Here is a 25,292-nt window from a genome sequence, read left to right as displayed (position 1 = left end):
CACGAGATCACCAACATTGAATTTTGACGGTTTCCTACCTTTATCGTACTGCCTTTTGACCTTTTCGTATGACACAGCTAGATTCCTTTTTGCTTCGTTCCAGGTCTTTTGAACATCATTAGGCCTAGATAGGTCTGGGAGAAGATCCTCAATACATAGCAGGTTAGACATAGGGGAGTACGGAGTATAGCCAAACATTAAAGACATAGGCGTCTTACCATGGGACTCATGAGTAGCGGAATTGAAAGCATGTGCCAACCAATGCAGACAGGAGTCCCATTTGGACTGGTTGTCATGATGATACGCTATCAACGCAGATTTTAAGTTCCGATTCAACCTCTCTGCATAAGAAGGATTTGGATAGTATGGAATAGTGGAGACATGTGAAATGCCCAACTCAAACAGATACCTTTTGAAGGAGTTACTGGTGAAGGAACTAGCGTTGTCAGATACTAAGAACTTAGGTGGACCAAAGGATGCAAAGATGGAATTTAGACAGGAGATAGAGGTACGTGAATTAGTGGACCTGGTGGGAAAGATCCAACAGAACCGGGAGAAGGCATCTATACATACAAAAATGTGGGTGTTTCCCAAGGAAGATCGGGGAAGGGGTCCCACGAAATCTATGAACAGTCGTTCCATGGGGCGCGAAGCTTGTGATGAAGACAATAATCCCACCCGGTTATTCAAATTAGGTTTGCTGATGGCGCAAGATTTACAAGATTTGACCATGTTCCTGATATCACTATCCATTTTCTTCCAAACAAAGAATTGCCTGATTTTCAAACGAGTTTTGAAATTTCCTAGATGACCGCCAAGGGGTGAACAGTGGTAATACTTGAAAATGACAGGTACCAGAACTTTAGGAACGACAATTTTGGAATTATGGTCCTTGCGACCCTTACAACAGAGAACACCCTTAGATAAGGAGTAAGGTTTCACTTCGATCCCGCTACTGATTGTATCAATGATCCTTTTCAGATCCGGATCAGTTTTTTGATGATCTCCAATTTCTTGATACAGCAATGGGGAGTCGGTGAGGATGGCACTAACTCCAACGGTATTGACAGCAAGCTCATCGACACACGGGTTGGCTTCCGCACAAGGATTATCTTCAAACATCCTGCTCAAGCCATCGGCAATGACGTTCTCAGGCCCACGAATGTGGCGAACATTGAAATTAAAGGATGAGATCCGTAATGCCCATCTAGTTATCCTACCGGTCCTTTTGGGTCGGTTCAACACCCAAGAAAGAGCCTGATTATCGGTTTCCCGATCAAAGTTGACGTGCTCAATGAAAGATCGAAATTTCTCCAGAGCAAATAGCACAGCTAGACACTCTAGTTCATAAATGGAGTACTTAGATTCCAGATCATTGAGGACCCTGGATACGTAGGCCACGGGCCTACGCCCATCTTCATGTTCTTGTAACAGAACGCCAACAATAGCACGCCCGGAGGCATCAGTTTGGACAATGAAACGTTTCTCGAAATCAGGAATAGCTAACAAAGGTGCATTAATCAGTGCGACCTTCAATGAATTGAAAGCTTCCTCCTGGGCTTTACCCCAAGTAAATTTCACATTCTTTCTCCTAAGGTTGTTCAACGGGGCAGCCACTTCAGCAAAGTTATGGATGAATTTTCTAAAGAAATTGACCATACCAATGAATCGAGCAATGCCCTTGACATCTTTGGGAGGTGGAAAATCCCTAATGGCTTGAGTTCTGGAATGATCTATGGAAACGCCTTCAGAAGAAACTACATGTCCCAAGAAAGACATGCTGGGTCTGGCGAAAGCTACCTTTGATAACTTCACTGTAAGGCCGGCTTTCCTTAACCGTAGCAATACTTCCCTAACGTGCACCATATGTTCCTCGAAGGTCTTCGAATAAATTAATAAATCGTCCAGGTAATTAAAGACATAGCTGAACTTAATGTCAGAGAGAATGGAATTTAACAACCTCGACAACACAGCTGCTCCACAGCTGAGCCCGAACGGGAGTCTGAGGAACTCATACAAGTTCCAGTCGGTGATGAAGGCAGTGAGGGGAATAGATCTCTTCGATAAGGGCACTTGGTAATAAGCCTGGTTCAAATCCAGGACAGTGAAAAATTTCGCACCTGAGAACCATCCAAAACAAGTATGAAGGTCGGGTAGAGGAATAGATTGGAGTACAATCTTACTGTTTAGAGCCCTATAGTCAATCACAGCACGATAACCACCAGAAGGTTTGGGTACCAAGAACACAGGGGACGCATACGGGGAAGTCGAAGGTCTGATCACTCCGTCTCTCTCCATTTGATCAATGATTTTCTTTAATTCCAACATACGGGGTGGGGAAAGGCGATAAGGAGGGGATCGAACAGGCTGCAGGTCAGACAACTCAATGTCATACTCGAGTACGTTGGTCAAGCCTAACTTGCTAGTGAACACATCGGGAAATTCCCTGCAAAGATCACGAACTTGCTGTGCTTCGGCATCTCCTAAATGATTCAGGTCAAGCCGATCGATGTCACTAGACTCATCAGACTCAGGGTAACCCACACACAAAACTTTAGGCATTTTCAAGGGAACGTTAATCAATTCAAATTTCAGGTCAGGAGAAAATTTAAAAAAGAAATTTCGACACTGAGGATCCAAAACGACACCGGTCCAAGATAGAAAATTGGTACCCAGAATAAGGTTACATGATAAATTGGATGTCACCAAGCACTTGATCTTCCAAGTGAAATTCCCAATCCTCAACTTGACCTTCACAGTCCCCAAAATATTTAAAAACTGACAATTAGCCGAAACGCATCTTAGATTGGTGGGTTTTATTTCCGGAAGTTTACACGAGGATTTCTTTTGACAATACCAGGCATAATTCATCAAGCATACTACGCTTCCAGTATCAAGAAGGGCATCTACGGGTTCATTGTTGACCTCGACAAATGTGCACGTGCCAGAGGAGGGGGCATGAGCAGAAATACTATTGCACCTTGGGGGACACACCGGTTTCTTACAAGATTCAGGGTTTACCAACTTAGTATGGGCAGACCTTGCCCTTTCCCTTTCTAGTCATTGAGTACCATTTCTGTCTACCAAGGGGCAATTTCTTTTAACATGCTGTCTAGAGCCACAGGAATAGCAAGCACCTGGACCACGTCTAACGTCAGGGCAGGAATTTCTTAGATGATTTCGGGACCCACAGTTGTAACATTTACGGGCATTCACTACCTTAGGTGTTGACAGAAGGACGGGACAATTGGTAGTAGTAGGGGGAGGGAAATTCACAGGTCTGGAGGCATCCCCATGTTTGACATCTTCAGCAAAGGAACAGGCCTCTTCCAATTCTTGAAAGGTAGTAGGGCAACGGGTTAAGGAAAGATAGGAGCGGTACGCAGGAGATATTCCTTTTAAAATTCTAGAGACCATTTCACATTCTGGCACAGAAATTCTAAAAACCTTGCAAAAGAATCGCAGATCCAGCACATAAGTTAGCAAGTTCTCATGCAGGAATTGGGTCCGGAAACAGTGTTGGGGCACAAGACTTTGGAGAGCAAGAGAGGGAATGAATTTGGAAAGGACAAGTTCATGAAAGGTGCTAATCGATAAATTTTTAGAGATAGCTTCAGAAATTTCTCTCTTTAGAATCCCTTCACAATGAGGGAAGAGGGCGCGGAAAATCCCCAAGTCATCGACTGAGTACACATTACCAGTCTCGGTCAACTCCACCAGAAACCGTAGGAATCGAATACACTCATCGATAGAATTTACAGAAAAGGACTTCACTCCCCGAAAAACTTCCTTTAAACAGTTAGGCGATGACGCCGAATTTAGCTTAGAGACTAAGGTTTCCAGTAAAGGAGCAGTCACACAACACTGACCTTGGGCATGGGTCGAGGACGCAATTTGGTGGGAAGTGACACTCAGGGTAGGTACAGTAGGGTTAAGTGCAGTAGAAATAGAACAATTCTCCATATCTCTGTTAATCAACAGCAAATCTAAATCAGAGGTGATGCCAGAAACCACCGTTAACAATCTAGCACATTCTGACACAAAAACAGAATCAGGCTTAATAGATAATATATCCTGAATTCGGCCCGAGTAGTGGTCAGCTCTGGCCCTCAGCCGGTTTAATTGGGCATTGGACGGAGGCAATTCAATAAACTCTTCACGAATAATATTAATTTCGTTAAGATTGTCACAGATCAGGTTAAGGTACTCACCCACTCGACTCCTGTCAATAGAAAATACATTAATGGGGACCTGGGAGTTGGCTGATAGCAAGGCAGCGCACTCAGCGACAGTACGGGCAGGTTCAAGGCCACGAATGGATAACTCGTACTCCAATTCGGCACGACGCAGGAAGGAGGGGTTCGTAACGGCACGCGCCATGGTAGCAAACATGGAACAAAACAATCAAAAAAATTACACAAGATCCTTGCACTCCCTTTTACAATAGTTATTGACAATAACACTTTTAGCTTCTTAATTTTTTATTTCCATCCACCAACATTCGCCACAGCACTGCACCGCGCAAGGGTAGGAGGGGAGGAAGTTAGGCTGCACAAGGCAGAAACAACAGAGATTAGGCAGCAGAGCAACAACAGTGGAACAACAAACAACCACCGCTCTGATACCACTCTAACCGGTCACCACCCTCTAGGACCCCGGTAACATCCTAGCGGTGATGAGGTTAATAACCTTACCCACCAGTTGAGAGAAAAGAAGGAGATAGAAAAAAAAGAGAGAGAGAGAGAGGGAGAAAGAGAGAGAGAGAGAGAGAGAGAGACTGGTGTGAAGGTTGCTATTGTGTCCGCCCCAAAAGGGTAGATTAAGCGAACACAAGAGAGAACAAGGGCGAAAATGAAGCAACAAGTCACAGTACATCAAAAAAATTCAAGGATAAAAACGACACCAGCCAACAACATGATACTAAAATTACCCAAAAGGAAGAAAAGAGAGACACTTACCCAAAACGTGGAGGAAAAGCGACTTAAGGTCCGTGGACACCCAAACAAAGAAATAGTTGCAGCGCTGCACCAAATGTGGTAAATGAAAACCAACTTTTAAGTGATATGAAAGAAAACTTTAATAGACATTTAAATGAGAGGTAACGTTTCAAAGATAATACCAGGAGTGGACCTAGGTTCATTATTAATTCAGATAATACTTTGAACCATATTGTTTAAAAGAATGTAAATACTCGATTAACAATAATTGGATTAACTTGCAAGAAATTAATATGATTAATAAATAAATACCCAATGAGGCAGCTTTAAATAAGAAAATGCAGACTTCATTTAACAAAAATAAAGGAACTAAATCGTAAAAATCAACAAGAAAAAAAAACAACAGTGACCTCCATACCGTCAAACAAGATAATTAAATATTGATTTAAATGTGATCGATCACGCGTTTAAGAGGAAAAAAACAAACACCATGCTTAGTAAACAAACCGTAGTTCCATGACCTTTAGGCCGGTTGCCTTTAAACTTTACCACAATTCGTTCCAATTTCTACCAAGGGCAATTTCCAAGGGCACACGAAAATAAAGGAAGAAGTTACACATTTCGCCCAGCCAAAAAACGAGACGAAACGACAAAAGGTAGGCCGAAAAAAACACTTTATATGAAAGAAATGCCAACGATACCAGTCAACAAAAATATATCCATCCCAGAAGCACACACGAACCAACAACAATCGCCGTTGAAAACAAAAGCCACAACAATTACCCAAACACACGTTGCCATAGTAACGGACAAGCAAAACACGGTCTACAAATGAGAAGTAAAACCAACGGTTTTAAATCAAAAATAAAACAGAGATCCCAGAAACAAAGCAAAAAGAACAAAAAGGAGAAATAAATCCCAGAAGGCAAGGAACCCGAAGGAAAGCTAACCCCGCTACCTTGGAAACTGCGCCTTGGTTCACACCTTATGGTACAATCAAGTGCAAAAAAAAAACTTTTTACTCAATTTTAAGATAACCATACTAATTTTTTTTCACCGTGTGAACTGCATTCTAAAATGATTAATTGCCAAAACCGTTTCCTATGGTTCACAGACGCACACGATATCCAGCACAAATTTCGAAGAGGAAGTCTTAATCCAAATATTATTATTATTATCATTACAGTTATCTTGAAGTACGCCGAAACACATAAATCTTCTTGCTTCCCCAGAATTACTTTAATCCAAAACAGTTACATACCTTTGAGTCCAGAAAAATTGAGAAGTTCAAACCTTGGCCATTGTTATTGAAGACCGGCAACCACGAGGCCGTGAACTAACGTTGTTCACCAAGGATCCTGGAGGATTATCGTAGCAAAAACATAATCCAATGAAACAGTAGGAGGCCAGCAACTAATAGAATAAGGGATAATCCCTCTTAAGTTGGTTTCATGGGGGTTTCAGCACAACCATCCGCCGCATAGCGGAACACTCACATACACGTCTGTCCATGGCGGCTACAGCACGCCGACTCGCCCGGAAGTCGTTGCTAGGAGCCAACAGTAGACTCGCGTCACCACTCGCGCACGCGCAGTAGGAGCAGACCAATACTCCGTTCAACAGCGCGCGGCATATCATAACAAAGGAGATATTGGCGAAAGCCGATTGACATAGAATTTCCAAATGGCAACACACATGCCAGTTCGAAAAGGTTATGGGGGGGGGGTCTCAAACTACTTAATACTGTCTCAAGCGGTAAGGATCTGTAACAACACAAAATGATCCATAATATTATTACAAGAATGAAGTCCTTCTGAAAAGGAAATTAATATTTAAAAAATGTATTTAAATTTTTATGATGGAAAGTTGATTCTGTTGGTTCTTGTTTGTGGGTTACTGTAGTCACGTCCTAGTTCGTGAACCATGGGCAACGGCTGAGTGGCCTAGTAAGTGGTCCTGAGAGTCGGGATACCAGTTGCTATGGAATGGGAGTGGGCATCTCGGACATATTCTGAGTCGTGGCCCTCCTTGTGCTCAGGCGGCTAGGACTATACAATTCACCGGTGGTCCATAACCCGTTAGAGGAGAGATCCTCACTTGGACTATGTGCAAGTAGGGCAGCATCCTGCTTCATGAATTTACCGAGCTCAGAACACTTTAAGCAAGCCTCGGACCTATGGGAGTAATGGAGTCCCACTCCCATTTGACAGGCGAGGGACTCCTTGGAAACAACTTGGCGAACGAAATGGAATTCGATGGGGAGCTATCAATATTAATGGGGCTTACGGAAGAAAGAAGGTAGAACTGGCTGAGTTAGCAAAGAGGATGCATCTGGATGTGCTAGGAGTAAGTGATATTCGGGTAAGGGGAGATAAGGAGGAAGAGATAGGAGATTATAAAGTGTACTTGACGGGTGTTAGAAAGGGAAAGGCAGAGTCTGGGGTAGGGCTCTTTATCAGGAATACCATTGCACGCAACATAGTTTCGGTTAGGCACGTAAATGAGCGAATGATGTGGGTAGATTTGTCAGTGGGAGGAATTAGGACAAGAATTGTGTCCGTGTACTCACCATGTGAGGGTGCAGATGAGGATGAAGTTGACAACTTTTATGAAGCATTGAGTGACATCGTGGTCAGGGTCAACAGCAAGGATAGAATATTGCTAATGGGCGATTTCAATGCGAGAGTTGGGAATAGAACTGAAGGATACGAAAGGGTGATTGGTAAATGTGGGGAACATATGGAAATTAATGGGAATGGGAAGCGTTTGCTGGACTTCTGTGCTAGTATGAGTTTAGCTGTTACGAATACATTCTTCAAGCATAAGGCTATTCACCGCTACACATGGGAGGCTAGGGGTACCAGATCTATAATGGACTATATCTTAACAGACTTCAAATTCAGGAAATCTTTTAGAAATGTACGAGTTTTTTTGGGATTTTTCGATGATACAGACCACTATCTCATCTGTAGTGAACTAAGTGTCTCTAGGCCTAGGGTAGAGAAAGTGAAATTTGTCTGCGAACGAATAAGGGTAGAAAATCTCCAGGACGAGGAAATTAGACAGAAGTACATGAATATGATTAGTGAGAAGTTTCGAACAGTAGACAGTAAGCAAGTTCAGGATATAGAAAGTGAATGTGTGGCATATAGGGATGCTGTAGTGGAAACAGCAAGGGAATGCCTAGGAACAACTGTGTGTAAAGATGGGAAAAGGCGAACATCTTGGTGGAATGATGAAGTGAGAGCAGCCTGTAAATGTAAAAAGAAGGCTTATCAGAAATGGCTCCAAACAAGGGCCGAGGCAGACAGGGATGGGTACGTAGATGAAAGAAACAGAGCGAAACAAATAGTTGTTGAATCCAAAAAGAAGTCATGGGAAGATTTTGGTAATAACCTGGAAAGGCTAGGTCAAGCAGCAGGGAAACCTTTCTGGACAGTAATAAAGAATCTTAGGAAGTGAGGGAAAAAGGAAATGAACAGTGTTTTGGGTAATTCAGGTGAACTCATAATAGATCCCAGGGAATCACTGGAGAGGTGGAGGGAATATTTTGTACATCTTCTCAATGTAAAAGGAAATCATCATGGAGGTGTTGCAAACAGCCAAGCTCATGGGGAGGAGGAAAATGATGTTGGCGAAATTATGCTTGAGGAAGTGGAAAGGATAGTAAATAAACTCCATTGTCATAAGGCAGCAGGAATAGATGAAATTAGACCTGAAATGGTGAAGTATAGTGGGAAGGCAGGGATGAAATGGCTGCATAGAGTAGTAAAATTAGCATGGAGTGTTGGTAAGGTACCTTCAGATTGGACAAAAGCAGTAATTGCACCTATCTATAAGCAAGGGAACAGGAAGGATTGCAATAACTATCGAGGTATCTCACTGATTAGTATACCAGGCAAAGTATTCACTGGCATCTTGGAAGGGAGGGTGCGATCAGTCGTTGAGAGGAAGTTGGATGAAAACCAGTGTAGTTTCAGACCACAGAGAGGCTGTCAGGATCAGATTTTCAGTATGCGCCAGGTAATTGAAAAATGCTACGAGAGGAATAGGCAGTTGTGTCTATGTTTCGTAGATCTAGTGAAAGCGTATGACAGAGTACCGAGGGAAAAGATGTTCGCTATACTGGGGGACTATGGAATTAAAGGTAGATTATTAAAATCAATCAAAGGCATTTATGTTGACAATATTGGGCTTCAGTGAGAATTGATGGTAGAATGAGTTCTTGGTTCAGGGTACTTACAGGAGTTAGACAAGGCTGTAATCTTTCACCTTTGCTGTTTGTAGTTTACATGGATCATATGCGGAAAGGTATAAAATGACAGGGAGGGATTCAGTTAGGTGGAAATGTAGTAAGCAGTTTGGCCTATGCTGACGACTTGGTCTTAATGGCAGACTGTGCCGAAAGCCTGCAGTCTAACATCTTGGAACTTGAAAATAGGTGCAATGAATATGGTATGAAGATTAGCCTCTCGAAAACTAAATTGATGTCAGTAGGTAAGAAATTCAACAGAATTGAATGTCACATTGGTGATACAAAGCTAGAACAGGTCGATAATTTCAAGTATTTAGGTTGTGTGTTTTCCCAGGATGGTAATATAGTACGTGAGACTGAATCAAGGTGTAGTAAAGCTAATGCAGTGAGCTCGCAGTTGCGATCAGCATTATTCTGTAAGAAGGAAGTCAGCTCCTAGACGAAACTATCTTTACATCGGTCTGTTTTCAGACCAACTTTGATTTACGGGAGCGAAAGCTGGGTGGAATCAGGATATCTTATTCATAAGTTAGAACTAACAGACATGCGAGTAGCAAGAGTGATTGCTGGTACAAACAGGTGGGAACAATGGCAGGAGGGAACTCGGAATGAGGAGATAAAGGCTAATTTAGGAATGAACTCGATGGATGAAGCTGTACGCATAAACCGGATTCAGTGGTGGGGTCATGTGAGGCGAATGGAGGAGGATAGGTTACGTAGGGGAATAATGGACTCTGTTATGGAGGGTAAGAGAAGTAGAGGGAGACCAAGACGACGATGGTTAGACTCTGTTTCTAACGATTTAAAGATAAGAGGTATAGAACTAAATGAGGCCACAGCACTAGTTGCAAATCGAGGATTGTGGCGACGTTTAGTAAATTCTCAGAGGCTTGCAGACTGAACGCTGAAAGGCATAACAGTCTATAATGATAATGCATGTAATGTATGTATGTATGTATGTATGTATGTATGTATGTATGTATGTATGTATGTTGATTCAGTCCTTGCTGGCAACGTCTCATGATTGGTCCCTTTACCACCCTTTAGGTTGTGGTGGCATCACCCCTTCTAGTAGCACATTCTGGAAGGAATATCCTTTGCAAGGTGCACCGTGATGGATGTAGAGAATTCTGTTGCAAACAACATGATGATTCCCCTTGTTCCTTGCCTTGCAGGCTTCCTTTAACACTAGGCTTGCTCACACACACACACACACACACACACACACACACACACACACACACACACACACACACACACACACACACACACACACACACACACACACTGAAACTAAAACAGCACATTAATATGTGCTCCAACCCTGCCTATTTAAATGTCAGTCGACACTTAACTTGCGGGTTCGGATGATTTATGCATACCACACGTGTTCTGGAGTTAATATTGTAGTGGTTATGTCTTGCAGAAGACGCAATAAAGTGTTCTCTTTGCAAGACATAACAGCTAATAAACGTCTCTTGGCGTAGAATAACTTGTAGGATTGTAGTGGGAAAGCGAATCGAAGTTGTGCTCTAAAGTAGAGCTGTATGTAAGCAGTAGAGTAAGAGCTGAGAAAGTTGAGCGTCGATTACGCACTGCATTTATCAGTTCTCAGCCTAGAACGTGTGATGAGTTGGGAACCAATCATTAAATTTCTTCACGTCTTTTTTAAAAATCATGGTTCGAAACTGGTCTTCTGAAGAGTTCTGAAAACTTGCTGGGCAGTGCTGGCCTTGGAAATGTTAGCTATTCATATCTGTCGCATGCAAAGCTCCTGACCAGTACGAGAAAGGGAACGGATCGCCACGCGGTCATGCAGCTATGAGCTTAAAGGCAACTTGCTCTAAGGTTTTTGCTGCAGTCTCAATGTTAACTGTAATTATGCCATATTCGGATACAATATGTTGTAGACGAAGAATTCCTTTCCACAGTATATACTACTGTATAAATTATACAGAAGTATTAAAAGTGTATTATTTTGATATTTTGATGCGTTGCTATTTTGTTGAAATCCTATGTGTGATGTGATAATTGCATTTTTGGATTCAATTGCTGTGTAGAACTTTAAAGTGAAACTATCTGAAGATTTGTACAGTGCTTACGCAGTGTCATTCTACATTATTAACAGTTTTCTAACATGCCCAGCGATCTTTTAGCTGTTAATTTTAATACTGTAACTGGTTTTACAGTAAAATAGTGATAATAATTTCATTTACTATTTGTTAATTGATAATTTACCCAAGTGTCGTTGAAATGTGTTTGATCCAATCCAATCTCTTCCCTTTGGAGATAAATTGACCCATGACCGTTTCTCTGTGCCTAGATACCTTTGAACCATGATTCCCGTTTACAGCATATACCCTGCAGTTTACTAGTGTTTTCTTACACTTCTCTGAGTGTTAGCTTCCAAATATTCCATGGAATAATTACGACGGTTTATCTTCAAACAAGTGCATACATTGTTTCTTAATATGGATAGATCTGTGGTGATATAGGGCAGTCAAAGTTCATAGAACTATTGTGATAAACCTATTTCTTGATTGTTGTCACTTTTGTCTGTACATCAGAGGGGGAATTTGTTTGTTGTATCGTGTGGTACTGAATGTTCACATTGTCAACCAATGTTAGTTGAAGTGAATTATTTTTGAGTGTTTCACTCTAACTGAAGTTCTGTTAGGTTCAACTTGCGTTAGTTTGATCACCTCAAGAATATTGTCTTCGCAGTTTTTCTGAGTAGAGTTCTTTCATGCAGTTTTCTTCGGACTGTGCTGCAAGAATATAAGCATAAACTTGGAAGCATGGTCTATCGTAATTACGATGCCGATATGCTTGATAAGTCTCGTAAAGGGGTTCTTGGTGAATGGCATACAGAGAAGCTGCGAAGTAAGAAGTAAGGGCTACCTCGATCCTAGAAACGAAGAACATAGGTAGCCAGCCCATCTTGACTTCAAGGGAGGAAAGCATGCTCTGTATAGAATTTTGAAAGATGTGCATTTGGTGTTCTACTTTACTCTTTAGTTTTCCAATGTAACCCCATATATCGTAAAATTTTGGACATGTATATGAAAACTTATGTCCAAATGTCCATGTAAATATGGGGAACTGTAAACACCGATTTTTAAAAATAGAGACTTACTTTTAACATATTGTTTGAAACTACATATAAAGATACTCTCACAATAAGTATTGGAAGAGAAGGAATTCAAGCACTGAGCAACTGGTCATTTAGCTATCGGCCTGAATTTGGGAGATGCTGGGTTCGAACCCACTGTCGACAGCCCTGAAGTGCATGTTTTCCATGGTTTCACATTTTACAGCAAAGAAATGGTGCGACTGTACTTCAATTACGGCCACAGTTGCTTCCTTCCCACTCCTAACCATTTTTAGCTCATCATCGCCATACGACATATCTGTGTCGGTGTGAAAGGGAAATGGTAGAAACCATCAAATAACAATATGCCGTAGGTTATGTTCAATTAACTTTCATTAATAAGGCTTAAATTTGTGATAATAACTGGCCACTGTTCTTTGACTGATAATTACATTCAAACTTTTCACCTTTTGTCTCTTTCATAAACCAAGGAAGCTAAATGTTATGTTCGTAGTCAATGAAAAGTTACATTCTCATAAGTTCCATAGATTCAGAGTTTAGGAATATTTGTTGCTTCAGTTAAACTATTGTAATTAGGATACATCTAAATGTGGCTTAGAATTATTGTACAATATTTATTTTATTAGTAAATATCATTCTTCCTGTACTATTACTAAATTTTTCACTGTAGGGGAGATTTCTCCTTAGAAATTTAGTTATCACTAGAATTCTATTGTTCCTGTTATATTCGTGTGTATCTCTGTGTTCGGTAACCCTTTCGATACTCTAGCATTTAACAATTGGCAGGTTTCACTTCTGTTAGAGCACAGAAAGGTAAGGTAGTACTAATTTAATAATAATCTGTCTAGGCGTTTGACTTTGTTTGTAATCCTTGAGTAGTTCTTGCGAATTTTAAACTTTAGGCCCAACTGCAATTTTCATTTCTGTTTGTGCTTAGTAATAACCTATTGTAATTAGGATACGTCTGAACGTAGTTTAAAATGATTGTAGTGTATTGCAGTAACTTATTAGAAATTAGATTGCTTATTCTATTATTTTGAGTAGGCTTGCGAATTTCAAACTTTAATTGTAACTTCCATTTCTGTTTGTGCTTAGTAATAACCTGTTGTCATTAGGATACGTCTGAACATATTTTAAAATTATTGCAGTGTATTGTAGTGTCTGAACGTAGTCTGAACTTTGTTTAAAATTATTGTAGTGTATTATAGTATCTTATTAGATATTAGTGTGTTTATTTTATTACTGTGAAATACGAGTATTTGTGTAGTATAGTGTCTGCAGTATCTGTGATAACTCTCTTACCAGAATTCTGTTGTAGTCATTATGGTAGACTTAACTGCAGTTTAGAATTGTGTAATTCTTGTGTATTATTTTCTGTTTTCAATAATTAACAGCGATTTTCATCCTGTTAGGGTGTTGTAGGAAAACAAAATCGTACAACTAAATAGTGTAGTAGTGTAGTAGTAGCCTATATTCACTACCTTATTGTCGTGTGATCTTTGTGAACTATCCTAGACAATATTTCCTTCCTTTCATTTTTATTTTGCTCAGAATAAGTCATCTTATTTTTCCTTTTCTTTTCATTATTCAGTAAAGAATGGCTAAGGAGTGCAAGTGTGGGAACTGTAGATGTGGCCAGACATTAAGGAGTATGAGAGAGGAGTTGGAGAGTTTGAGGGAGATAATTACGATTCTCTCAGAGGACAGGAATGAATGTAGGCCTCCCTCAAACAATGTACAGGATACAGTAGATGTAAATGAGGGAATGGAAGGGAAAGAAAGGGGGGAACTATAGAAGACAGGTGGTTTAATGTTTTAAGTGGAAGGAGATTGCAGGCTAAGGACTCCATTCAGGATCAGAATTCAGGACAGGTGTCTGTGAGAAATCGGTATGAGTCACTGCAGGTAGAATAACCGAGGGAAGATGAACAGGGAACTGTTGCTGAGAAGTGTGGAAGTAGGAGGAAGGGAAAAGGTAGGAAAGGGAAATGTGGAGTAGTGGATAGGAAAAGACAGGTGGAACAGGGTCATGGTATGGATAAAAGGGCGGAGAAAGTAGCTTCTGCAGCTTTCAGGGATGGTAGGCCTGACCATGAGGAGACGGGATCAAATGTGGTGGGGTAGGGTTGAGGCTCTGGTCCTGGACGCTTCCAGCGTTAGACATGTGGGGAATGTGTGTGGAGGAAAGGGAACCAGGGTAGAGTGTTATCCAGGAATTAGGTTAAGGCAGATGTTGAGGAAAGTAGAAAAGGAAGAGGGAAAGGAGAAGGTCTTGGTGTTTCACGTTGGTACTAACAAAAAAGAACAAGCAGGTATAAGTACCAACATAGTTAGGGATCTGGTAAATGCAGCACGCATGAAGTTACGGAAGCGGAGAGAGTTATCAGTGGAATACTGTGTAGGAGTGACACTGACTGGAAGGTGATTGGGGATTTAAATGAGACTATGGAGTGGGTATGTGGGAAACTGGGAGTGAGATTTCTAGATCCTAATGGTTGGGTAGGAGATATGGATGTGCGCTCAGATGGCTTCCACTTACACCGCAGTGGTACATATAAGTTAGGAAATTTTTTAGGAGGGTTATAGGGAGGTAAATTCAGGGAAATGGGGAGCGGTGATAAGGGAACAGGGAACTGGAAGTCAAGTAGGGATGACATAAAATTGATAGTGCTGAACTGTAGAAGTATTGTAAAGAAATGAATTGAATTAAGTAATTTAATATATATACTTAGCAAATGTCATGGGATAGTAACGTAATAGCGTATGGGGCCTCCTGTGGCCCTGCGAACTGCAATGGGACGCCGTGGAAGTGAGTGGACAAGTCCCTGGTAGTCCTCTCGACGCAACTGACACCAAATCGTTTGCAGAGCGGCCGCCAAAGCTGGTCTGTTCGTGGGTGCAGGATCCATGGCACGGAGCCTGCGTTCCACGACATCCCACATATGCTCGACAGGGTTCATATCGGGCCTCCTGGGTGGCCATGGTAGTCGTTGGACCTCCGCTGCATGTTCCTGGAACCATTCCCGGGTGACGTGGGAGCGATGGGGTGGCGCGTTATCATCTTGAAACACCGTAGAACCGTCTTGGCGCTGAAAGGTCAAGAATGGTTGGAGATGGTCTCCGAGCAGCTCAACATGCCGCGTACCATTCAAAGTCTCTTCCAGAACAACTAGGAGGCCCATTCCATACCAGCAAAATGCACCCCACACCATAACAGAAACACCAGCGCCCTGGACCACACCTTCTTGGCAGGCGCAATCCATCGCTTCATGTGTTCTGCGCCATACACGATGCCTTCCATCGGCATAGTGCAGTTGAAATCGTGATTCGTTCGACAATATCACGTTACGCCATTATTCCAGTATCCATCCCTGGTGACTGGCGACAAATGCGCGTCGTTGTGCCCAATGACGTTGGATTGACAGTGGCACCCGTGTGCGGCGCCGGCTCCCATACCCCATAGAACCCATGTTCCTACGGATTGTCCAGTGGGAGACATGTCTAGCACGGCCTGTGTAGAATTGAGCCGTGATAAGTTTCACGGTTGCCCGTCTGTCACAACTGACAATCCGTCTCAGATGCTGCCGGTCACGCTCATCGAAAGTGGCTGGACGGCCGGTCGTTCGTCTGTTGTGGACGGTGTCACCCGCATTCAACCATTCACGGTACACCCTGGACGCGGTTTTTCGTGTGAAGCCGAATCCCGCACCACTTCCGAAATCGCACTTCCCATCCGTCGTGCACCGACCACCATACCCCCTTCGAACGGTGGCATCTCACGACGACGTTCCATGTTACACCTGTCACATGCACAGCCACTGCTCACAAGGTCTCCTATACAACTGCCGCTGGCACAGGGAGCTTGTGGTGCGCATACAGCACTCCTGCGCATCAGTGCTCCGCTATCCCATGAAATTTGCTCAGTCAGTGTATACTCACCAGATATTGTAATAGGAGTTGAATCATGGCTGGGAATCGACATGAATGATGCAGATATTTTCTCACGGAACTGGAGTGTGAATCGTGGAGACAGGATAGGAATGGTAGGAGGGGGGAGTATTCATCGTGGTGAAAGAAGAATTTGTAAGCTACAAAAAAGTCAAAGACGAGAAACATGAAATTCTAGGTGTAAGGCTCATCTCTAAAGACAATAGGCAACTTGATGTCTTTGGAGTGTACAGACCTGGAATATAGCGCAGATGTTGATTCAGAATTATTTGATAAGATAATCAGCTACGTGGGAGACGATAAGGAAAGGAGCGTGATTGTAGTGGGTGATCTCAATTTACCAAATGTCAATTGGGAAGGTAATGCGAACGACCGGAAGCGTGACCCGCAAATGGCAAATAAGTTAACATGGGAAGAGCATCTGATTCAGAAAGTAATTTAACCAACTAGAGGGAAGAATATTCTGGATGTGGTGCTGGTAAAACCAGATGAGCTCTATAGAGAAACCGAAGTAATAGATGGTATTAGTGATCACGAAGCTGTTTTTGTGGTAGTTAAACATGAATGCGAAAGAAAGGAAGGTATTAAAATTAGGACTATTAGGCAGTACCATATGGCTGATAAAACAGGCATGAGGGAGCTTTTGAAAAGTAACTATGATAGGTGGAAAACGGTAAATAAAAATGAAAACAGACTGTGGGATGGGTTTAAAGTGATTGTTGAGGAATGTGATTATAGGTTTGTACCTTTAAAGTTTTAAGGAATGGTAAGGATCCACTATATTATAACAGAGAAGGAAAGAGACTAAGAAGGCAGTGCAGGTTGAAAAGAAATAGAGTTAGAAATGGCTGTGGAATAAGAAGAAATTGAAGGAACTTACTAGGAAATTGAATCTAGCAAAGAAGGCAGCTAGGGATAACAATATGGCAAGCATAATTGGCGGTCGTACAAATTTTAGTGAAAAATGGAAAACTATGTATAGGTACTTTAAGGCAGAAGCAGGTTCCAAAGAGGACATTCCTGGAATCATTAATGAACAAGGGGAGTGTGTATGCGAGGATCTTCAAAAGGCAGAAGTATTCAGTCAACAGTATGTAAAGATTGTTGGTTACAAGGATGTCCAGATAGAGGAGGTGACTAATACTAAAGAAGTATTAAAATTTACCAATGACAACAATGTCATTTACAGTAAGATACAAAAGTTGAAAACTAGAAAAGCAGCAGGAATTGATAAGGTTTCGGGGGATATACTAAAGACAATGGGTTGGGATATAGTACCATATCTGAAGTACTTATTTGATTGTTGTTTGCATGAAGGAGCTCTACCAGATGAATGGAGAGTTGCTATAGTAGCCCCTGTGTATAAAGGAAAGGGTGATAGACATAAAGCTGAAAATTACAGGCCAGTCAGTTTGACATGCATTGCATGTAAACTTTGGTAAAGCATTGTTTCTGTTTTTATTAGACATGTTTGTGAAATTAATAACTGGTTTGATAGAAGGCAGTTTGGGTTTAGGAAAGTTTATTCCACTGAAGCTCAACTTGTAGGTTTCCAGTAAGATGTGCTGATATTCTGGATTCAGGAGGTCAAATAGACTGTATCGCGGGAGACTACAGGCAAAAATGAGTGCACCTGAACTTGACAAAAGAGTGACTAAATGGGTGGCTATGTTTCTAGAAAATAGAACTCATAGGATTAGAGTAGGTGAAGCTTTATCTGTCCCTGTTATAATTATGAGGGGAATTCCTCAAGGCAGTATTATCGGACCTTAATGTTTTCTTATATATATAAATGATATGAGTAAAGGAGTGGAATCGGAGGTAAGGCTTTTTGCGGATGATGTTTTTCTCTATAGAGTGATAAACAAGTTACAAGATTGTGAGCAATTGCAAAATGACTACGGTAATGTTGTGAGATGGACAGTAGGCAATGGTATGATGATGAACGGGGTTAAAAGTCAGGTAGTGAGTTTCACAAATAGGAAAAGTCCTTTCAGTTTTAATTACTGCGTTGATGGGCTGAAAGTTCCTTTTGAGGATCATTGTAAGTATCTGGGTGTTAATATAAGTAAAGATCTTCATTGGGGTAATCACATAAATGGGATTGTAAATAAAGGATACAGATCTCTGCACATGGTCATGTCGGTGTTTAGGGGTAAAGGAGGGCATATACATCTCTGGTAATACCACAACTGGAGTATTGTTCCAGTATATGGAACCCTCACCAATATTACTTGATTCAAGAACTGGAAAAAATCCAAAGAAAAGCAGCTCGATTTGTTCCCTGGTGATTTCCGACAAAAGAGTAGCGTAACAAAAATGTTGCAAAGTTTGGGCTGGGAAAACTTGGTAGAAACGAGACGAGTTGCTCGGCTCAGCCGTCAGTGTACAGATGGCGTGGAATGACATCGGCAGACGAACAAGTTTGGATGGTGTCTTTAAGAGTAGGAAAGATCACAATATGAAGATAAAGTTGGAAATCAAGAGGACAGATTGGGGCAAATATTCGTTTATAGGAATTGGATTTAGGGAGTGGAATAACTTATCAAGGGAGATGTTCGATTAATTTCTAATTTCTTTGGAATCATATCAGAGAAGGCTAGGAAAAAACAGATGCTGAATCCGCCACCTGCGCGACAGCCCTAAATGCAGATCAATAGTTATTGAGAGTTGTTTGATGACAGCCCGGGTTCCACACCGTGTGATCTGGTCTGCACTCATGACCATGGTGTACCAGAAATGTTTATAATTTAGATCAGGATGCTATACACGAACACCAGAGGTTGTGTATGTTGCGCTGTCAACGTCTCGGAGAGCTTCTCATTGAAAGTTTGTGTGTACACCAATCTTCCACTCTGTCCCAATTGCTCTTTGTCCTCAGCATGGACACCACCACATGGGACTTGCAAAGGGGTGTTTGTAGGACTCTGTTATATGCAGATGATGTTGCACTTGCTGATAGACCCGGAATGGGACTGCGGCATCAAGGTGAAGATTGAATACCTGTTTTTCACAATACAAACTTAGAATGAACAAAAGGACGAGTGAATACCTGGAGTCATCCGAACCATCTAATGGCTCCATCCAAATTGATTCAGGTACCTAGGATCTTGCCTACAGACTGTTAGTGGGTAGATGTTGAAGTGCGGTTTATGATACAGGCAGCGTGGATGAGATGAAGGGAATTCACAGGCACACACTGTGACTGAAGTATAACACTACGTCTGAAGTTCAGAATATAATGCATGTCAGTAAGTCTTGTTGCTGTGTACGGTGTTGAATGTCGACGTACTGAGAAAGGTATGGAGTAGCAATTACACAACATGGAAATGTGTATACGCCATTGGTAGATGGGCATTGCAGTCCTGCATCACGTAAGAAAAGAAAGACACTGTTCACCAGCAAATGAGCATAGAATATGTCACCAATGGTTTGGTCGGCGTCCTTTTGCTGTACCTGACACAGTTGGCAATTTCATCCAATCTTTTGAAATTACTTTGCAATGTCCACATGGACCTACTATAAAAAGACATTGACAATATTATACAAAAATTTAAAACTAGAAATGCTGCTGGGATTGGTAAAATTTCTGGGCATATACGAAAGTCAGTTCTTTGAGATATTGATTAGTGTATGTGTGAATCAGCTATACAATATGAATTAATAATTAGTGTATTAGTACCCTGTGTATAAAGAACATGTGCTAAACATAAAGCCAGTAATTACACACTAGTCAAGTTGACTGGTGTTGCATGCAAGCGCTTGGAATGCATTCTTTCTGATCATATTATACACATTTACGAAATTACAAACTGGTTCGATGGATGGTAGTTCAGGTTTCAGAAATATTATGCCACTGAAGCTCATCTTGTAGATTCCAGCAAGATATAGCAGATATATTAGATTCATGTGGTCTAATGTATCACGATTGACATATCTATAAGGATTTTCATATTGTAGATCTTGGGAAATTACTGACAAAAATTAGTGTGGTTTTGATGGATAAAATTGTGGCTAAAAGGGTGACTATAAAGACGAGGCCAAATTATTAAACATTAAAAATTGAGAATTGAAAACATAAGATGTTACCAATTTTTAAGATGATGACTTTAGTACTTGGTAAGCACCCACTTAGCTTTCGTGTGTGACTTGATTAGACTGGGCATACCCTCAAACAGTATTTTACACTGACTCTTTAAATCGTCATCATGACACCAGATCTGAACGAGCTTCTCAATGAAGCCAATTTCTGTCGTTATATTCGCTTTTCGTACTTTTCTTTGCTATCGCCTAAGGATGTTCTATGGGGTTCATGTCTGGACTGTTTCTAGACTTTGTGGCAAGGAGGCCCATCTTGCATAAAAATAAATTCACTTTGGCCAAACCACTCTTGCATCTGAGGTACCAAACGGGTTCTTAATTCTATATAGTTCACGCCCCATAGTTCCTTCTACAATATATAATTGTCCACAGCCGTACCAAGAATACACACTCCAGACCATCACTGAAGTTGGATGTTTCACTCTCTGCTTCACTCAATCTGGATGGAATGCTTCACCTTTTCTTCTGACACATGGACTTGTCTCTTATTGTACAGGAAGTACCGATTCGCCGCTAGAACAAACCTGAAATAAATGAAACAAATAAGCCTAGCATTAAATGCAATAAGCTGTACGGTTTTGAAGAAAAATTTCACACAGTTACTGTACTGTACAGTTACATTACTTAGATTGGGTTAAAATTGAATAATGAATGATAATTAAGGAATTACAGTAATTGTCATGGACTTGCCTGTTTCCAATCTTCACATAACCAATTCTGGAGAGTCGTGGCCCACTGAAACATATTTTCAGCCATAGCAGGAGTAATCTTCGCTTTTCTTAGAGGTCGTCTTGCTCTCAATCTAGCATTAAACAGCTCTCGTCTCAAAGTCCTGGCTGGTACCAATGACCCGTACTCTTATAATTTCATACGTAAATCCAAACTAGTAACCTTGGAGTTGTTTACTGACAAATTAAACAGTTTTTGCTTCCTCCTTGCTGTTAGTTTCTTCTTTCGCCCACAGTTTCCAACACGTTGACATTTTGCCTTCCCCTTATCTTCACATTTTAAAATTCTACTTACAGATTGCTGTAATATTTGCAATCTAGAATCTACCTCTTGCTGTGAATAACGTTTCTCAACAAGTAGCTCTCTGACAATGCCTTTGTTGGCGAAAGGTCATTTTGTCTCCCCATAACCTCAAAATTTGACAGTTCTCTAGTACCACTCTTAAGACATATCAACTGAACTCGTGAATAGTATCAATAACGCACGTAATTTACAGAATGCACAGTATTAACAATAGGTCGCATTATTTACTTCCATACAGCAACAATATGCATATATAGACGATAAACAACAGAATATGTTCACTAACAAAATATGACACAAAACCATGTGAATAATGAAATTACATTGTGGTTCTCACTGTAGCCACTATATGAAAAAATACAATAATGTGGGCAGGGATATCCCCTGTGGTAACTTTACCACCAAACAATGTTCAAGGATTAAACTATAAAGGTCGATAAATTACATAAAGATAGAAATATACCATTTACCATGAAAATTTTGCCACGTCTGGTGTATTTGTAGAAAATAGAACTCAAAGTATTAGAGTAGTTGAAGCTTCATTTGATCCTGTAACAATTATGGGATTGGGTCCCACAGGGCAGTACTGTGAGACCTCTATTTTCTGATATATATATAAACACTATGAATAATGAACTGAAAACTGATGAAGCTCTTTGTAATAACTAAGGATTAAGGCCACGGCCGCTTCCTTCCCACTCCTAGCCCTTTCCTGTCCCATCGTCGCCGTAAGACCTATCTGTGTCGGTGCGACGTAAAACAACTAGCAAAAAAAATGTAATAACTAAGTTTCAGGATTGTGCGTAACTGCAAAAAGACCTTGACAATATTGTAAGATGGACATCGGGCAATGCTATATTGGTAAATGGGGTGAAAAGTCAGGTTCTGTGCTTCACAAATAGAAAGAGTCCTCTCTAATTTAATTATTGTGTTGATGGGGTGAAAGTTCTTCATGGGGATCTCTATAAGTACCTAGTTATTCTTATTAAGGGTATATTTTCATTGTGGTAATCACATAAACGTATCAAAAATAAAATTTGCAGGTCTCTTAATATGATTATGAGGTTATTTAGGGGTTGTAAAGGAGAGGGCACATAAATCTGCAGCAATACCACAATGAGAGTATGAGACCATCACCAGTATTACTTGATTAGAGAATAGGAAATACTCCACGGGAATAGCTCCATTTCTTGTGGTTGATTTCTAACAAAAGAGTTGTGTTACAGAGATGTTGCAAGGATTCAGCTGGGAAGACTTGGAGAAAGGAGACAAGCTCTTCAATTAAGCAGTATATTCTGAGATGTCATTGGAGAGATGGCTTGGAATGACATTAGTTGATGAATACATTTAAGTCATGTTGTTGAAGTATAGGAAAGGTCACAACATGAAGATAAGTTGGAATTCATGGGGACTAATTTTGGCAAATGTTCACTTATAGGAAGATGATTTAGTGATTGAAATAATTTACCGTGAGAGTTTTTTCATAAATTTCCACAATCTTTTTCTACATAAACAACCAACATCCCTAAATGCTGTTGTTTGATTGTTTCATTGATTGATTTATTCATTGATTGGGACATTGACTGATTTATGTATTCTGGTCTTAATGTGATGTACAGAGAGGGACGATGGATATTTCTATGCTTGTGATATAAACATTGTCCTCTTGTTGGAAACGTGGTGGGAATAATGTGGGATTATTTGATATTACAGTGAAGTGTTTAGGAAAGAATATATATAGGAACATGGAAATGAACGAAGAAGTAACAAGTCAAGTCATGTATAGAAAAATGGGAACAGTGGAATGTGAATATAAGACAATGAAGATAATAGCTGGTCATTGTGGTATTAGGATCAATAGAAAGAGAAACATAAGCAAGGTGTGGTATTGGGTTATGGTTTGGAGAGTGTTTATTATTATTTATTTTCCTTAAATTGTACATGTACACATACACAGAAGTGCCTCCACCCGTACATGTATGTGTACATATACTCTGCTGAATATTCACAAATATGTAGATAATTTTAAATTTACATATTTACAAATGTTCCTCCTGTTCTGTGCTACCATGTCTACTGCTATCCAACAGTGTTTTCCTTTTCATGTTCTTATCTATCTTATCAGTTGTTTCAAAAGCAGTGGCGAAAGGGCTCGGGTTAAAACGCAGCAGGTCATTATGCAAGTTAGGTCCCCAAAACAGTAAAAATAAAATAAATAAATGCAATGTAAATTTTAATCTAATAGAAATTGTATACTTTATTTGAAGTAGCTGCACAAGTTGTATAAGTGTTGATTATGTTTGTAACACAGAAGATATTATGATTAAAATTTTGTAAATTATATACATTTATTAAGGACGAGCTGTGTGCTTAATAGAAAAAAATAGCATATATTGTATAATATTGTATTTACAAAATTGTTTTCTTCTCTATTCTTTTAAAATTTAGTGCTTGATAATAATGTATTTTTGTGTACCATTTGCCAACAAGGTAGACACCTCACTTGCATTTAAAGTGATTTTGATTTGATTGTTCCTTTCAATTATATAACTTTTAAATGGGATGTAAATTAATTATACTCTTATTGTGCCACTATGAAATGTATTATCTCAGCTGTTTCTTGTTTAGGACTATATATTTTTCCCTTCTTTATTCTACTTTTCTTATTTCTTACTTATAGCCTTCTGAATATACTAAGGAGGAAATATTCATAGAAGAACATACTGATGATCAGCTCATTCCGTACATCAAAGAAGAAACAAAGTATGTACACTACAAATTCTATACATATGGAATATGTTGTACCTATTCACAGCTGTGGTCAGTAGTGGTTGGTTTATCTCCAAAAACTGGCCGTTTTCATCAGTTTAATCCTTTCTTTACAAGATTACATTTAAACACTAATATCTTCAAATTCCACCTGTTAAAATTATCTAAAATATTCAGGTTATTTAAGATCATAATTAATGTTCCGTCATGTAGATTTATTGAATGTATATCTACAAAAAATCCTTGGTAAAGCTTGATATTTTTGAAGTGTATTTGTTTACAATACCTTTAAACAACCACGAAAAATGTGTTCTTTTTTTCACTTTCTCTGCATCATTTGTTCATCGCATTCTTATCATCTGAAATGCCTTCTGAAACTATTGCTTCCAGATATTCTGTGTAAGTTTTTTCTACGTTCATACCAACAGTGACACACAGAAAAAGCGATGTTTGTAGATTATAAATTACATCTACAAATTCAAAATTGTTAAGTTTTATGTACATTTTAAACAACAATTACTTCAAACTAACATAATCAGTTTCATTAATCAATATAATTATGGCTGAGTTCAATAATGTGGTCACTCAGAGAATGTCATTTTAAAATTATTTGGTTAGATTCCTTTTTTCTGGTAATTTCTGTTCTCTTGTGTGTTAAGTCAGATTCCTCCATTTGTGGACGCCAAAGCAGATAATGTGTTGTAGAAATGAAACGTTGAGATCATTAATGCTACATCTTTGATATCATAGTTTGCAAATAAAACTTATGCATTGTTGCAAGTGTAAAAAAAATTGTGGTATTGAATTCATGTTCATTCCAGTGATGTGGTCACACTTGCTGATTCATTTTAGTGTTCATTGTCAGTCAGGTGGTTCTAGTGTATTGATTGAAAACATGCCTACACAATGAGTATAATCTAATAAAATAGACTGGTACAAGTGGAGTTTTAAATTTGTGCAGGTTGCTTAAAACATTCAGAATTCTTTAAATAAGTGAATTTATTATTTCGTAAAAGTAGATAATAGGCGGTACATTATTGCTTCACGTCCGTAGGTTTAACCTCCAAGTGCCCTACACGTGACCTCCCGGGTGGTGCTAAGAAAGCAATAACTGTTTCTGCTGGACCTATCTTTTAAA

The sequence above is a fragment of the Anabrus simplex genome, chromosome X (assembly GCF_040414725.1).
Source record: "Anabrus simplex isolate iqAnaSimp1 chromosome X, ASM4041472v1, whole genome shotgun sequence".
Taxonomy (NCBI): domain Eukaryota; kingdom Metazoa; phylum Arthropoda; class Insecta; order Orthoptera; family Tettigoniidae; genus Anabrus; species Anabrus simplex.
This window is presented reverse-complemented; position numbering follows the sequence as displayed.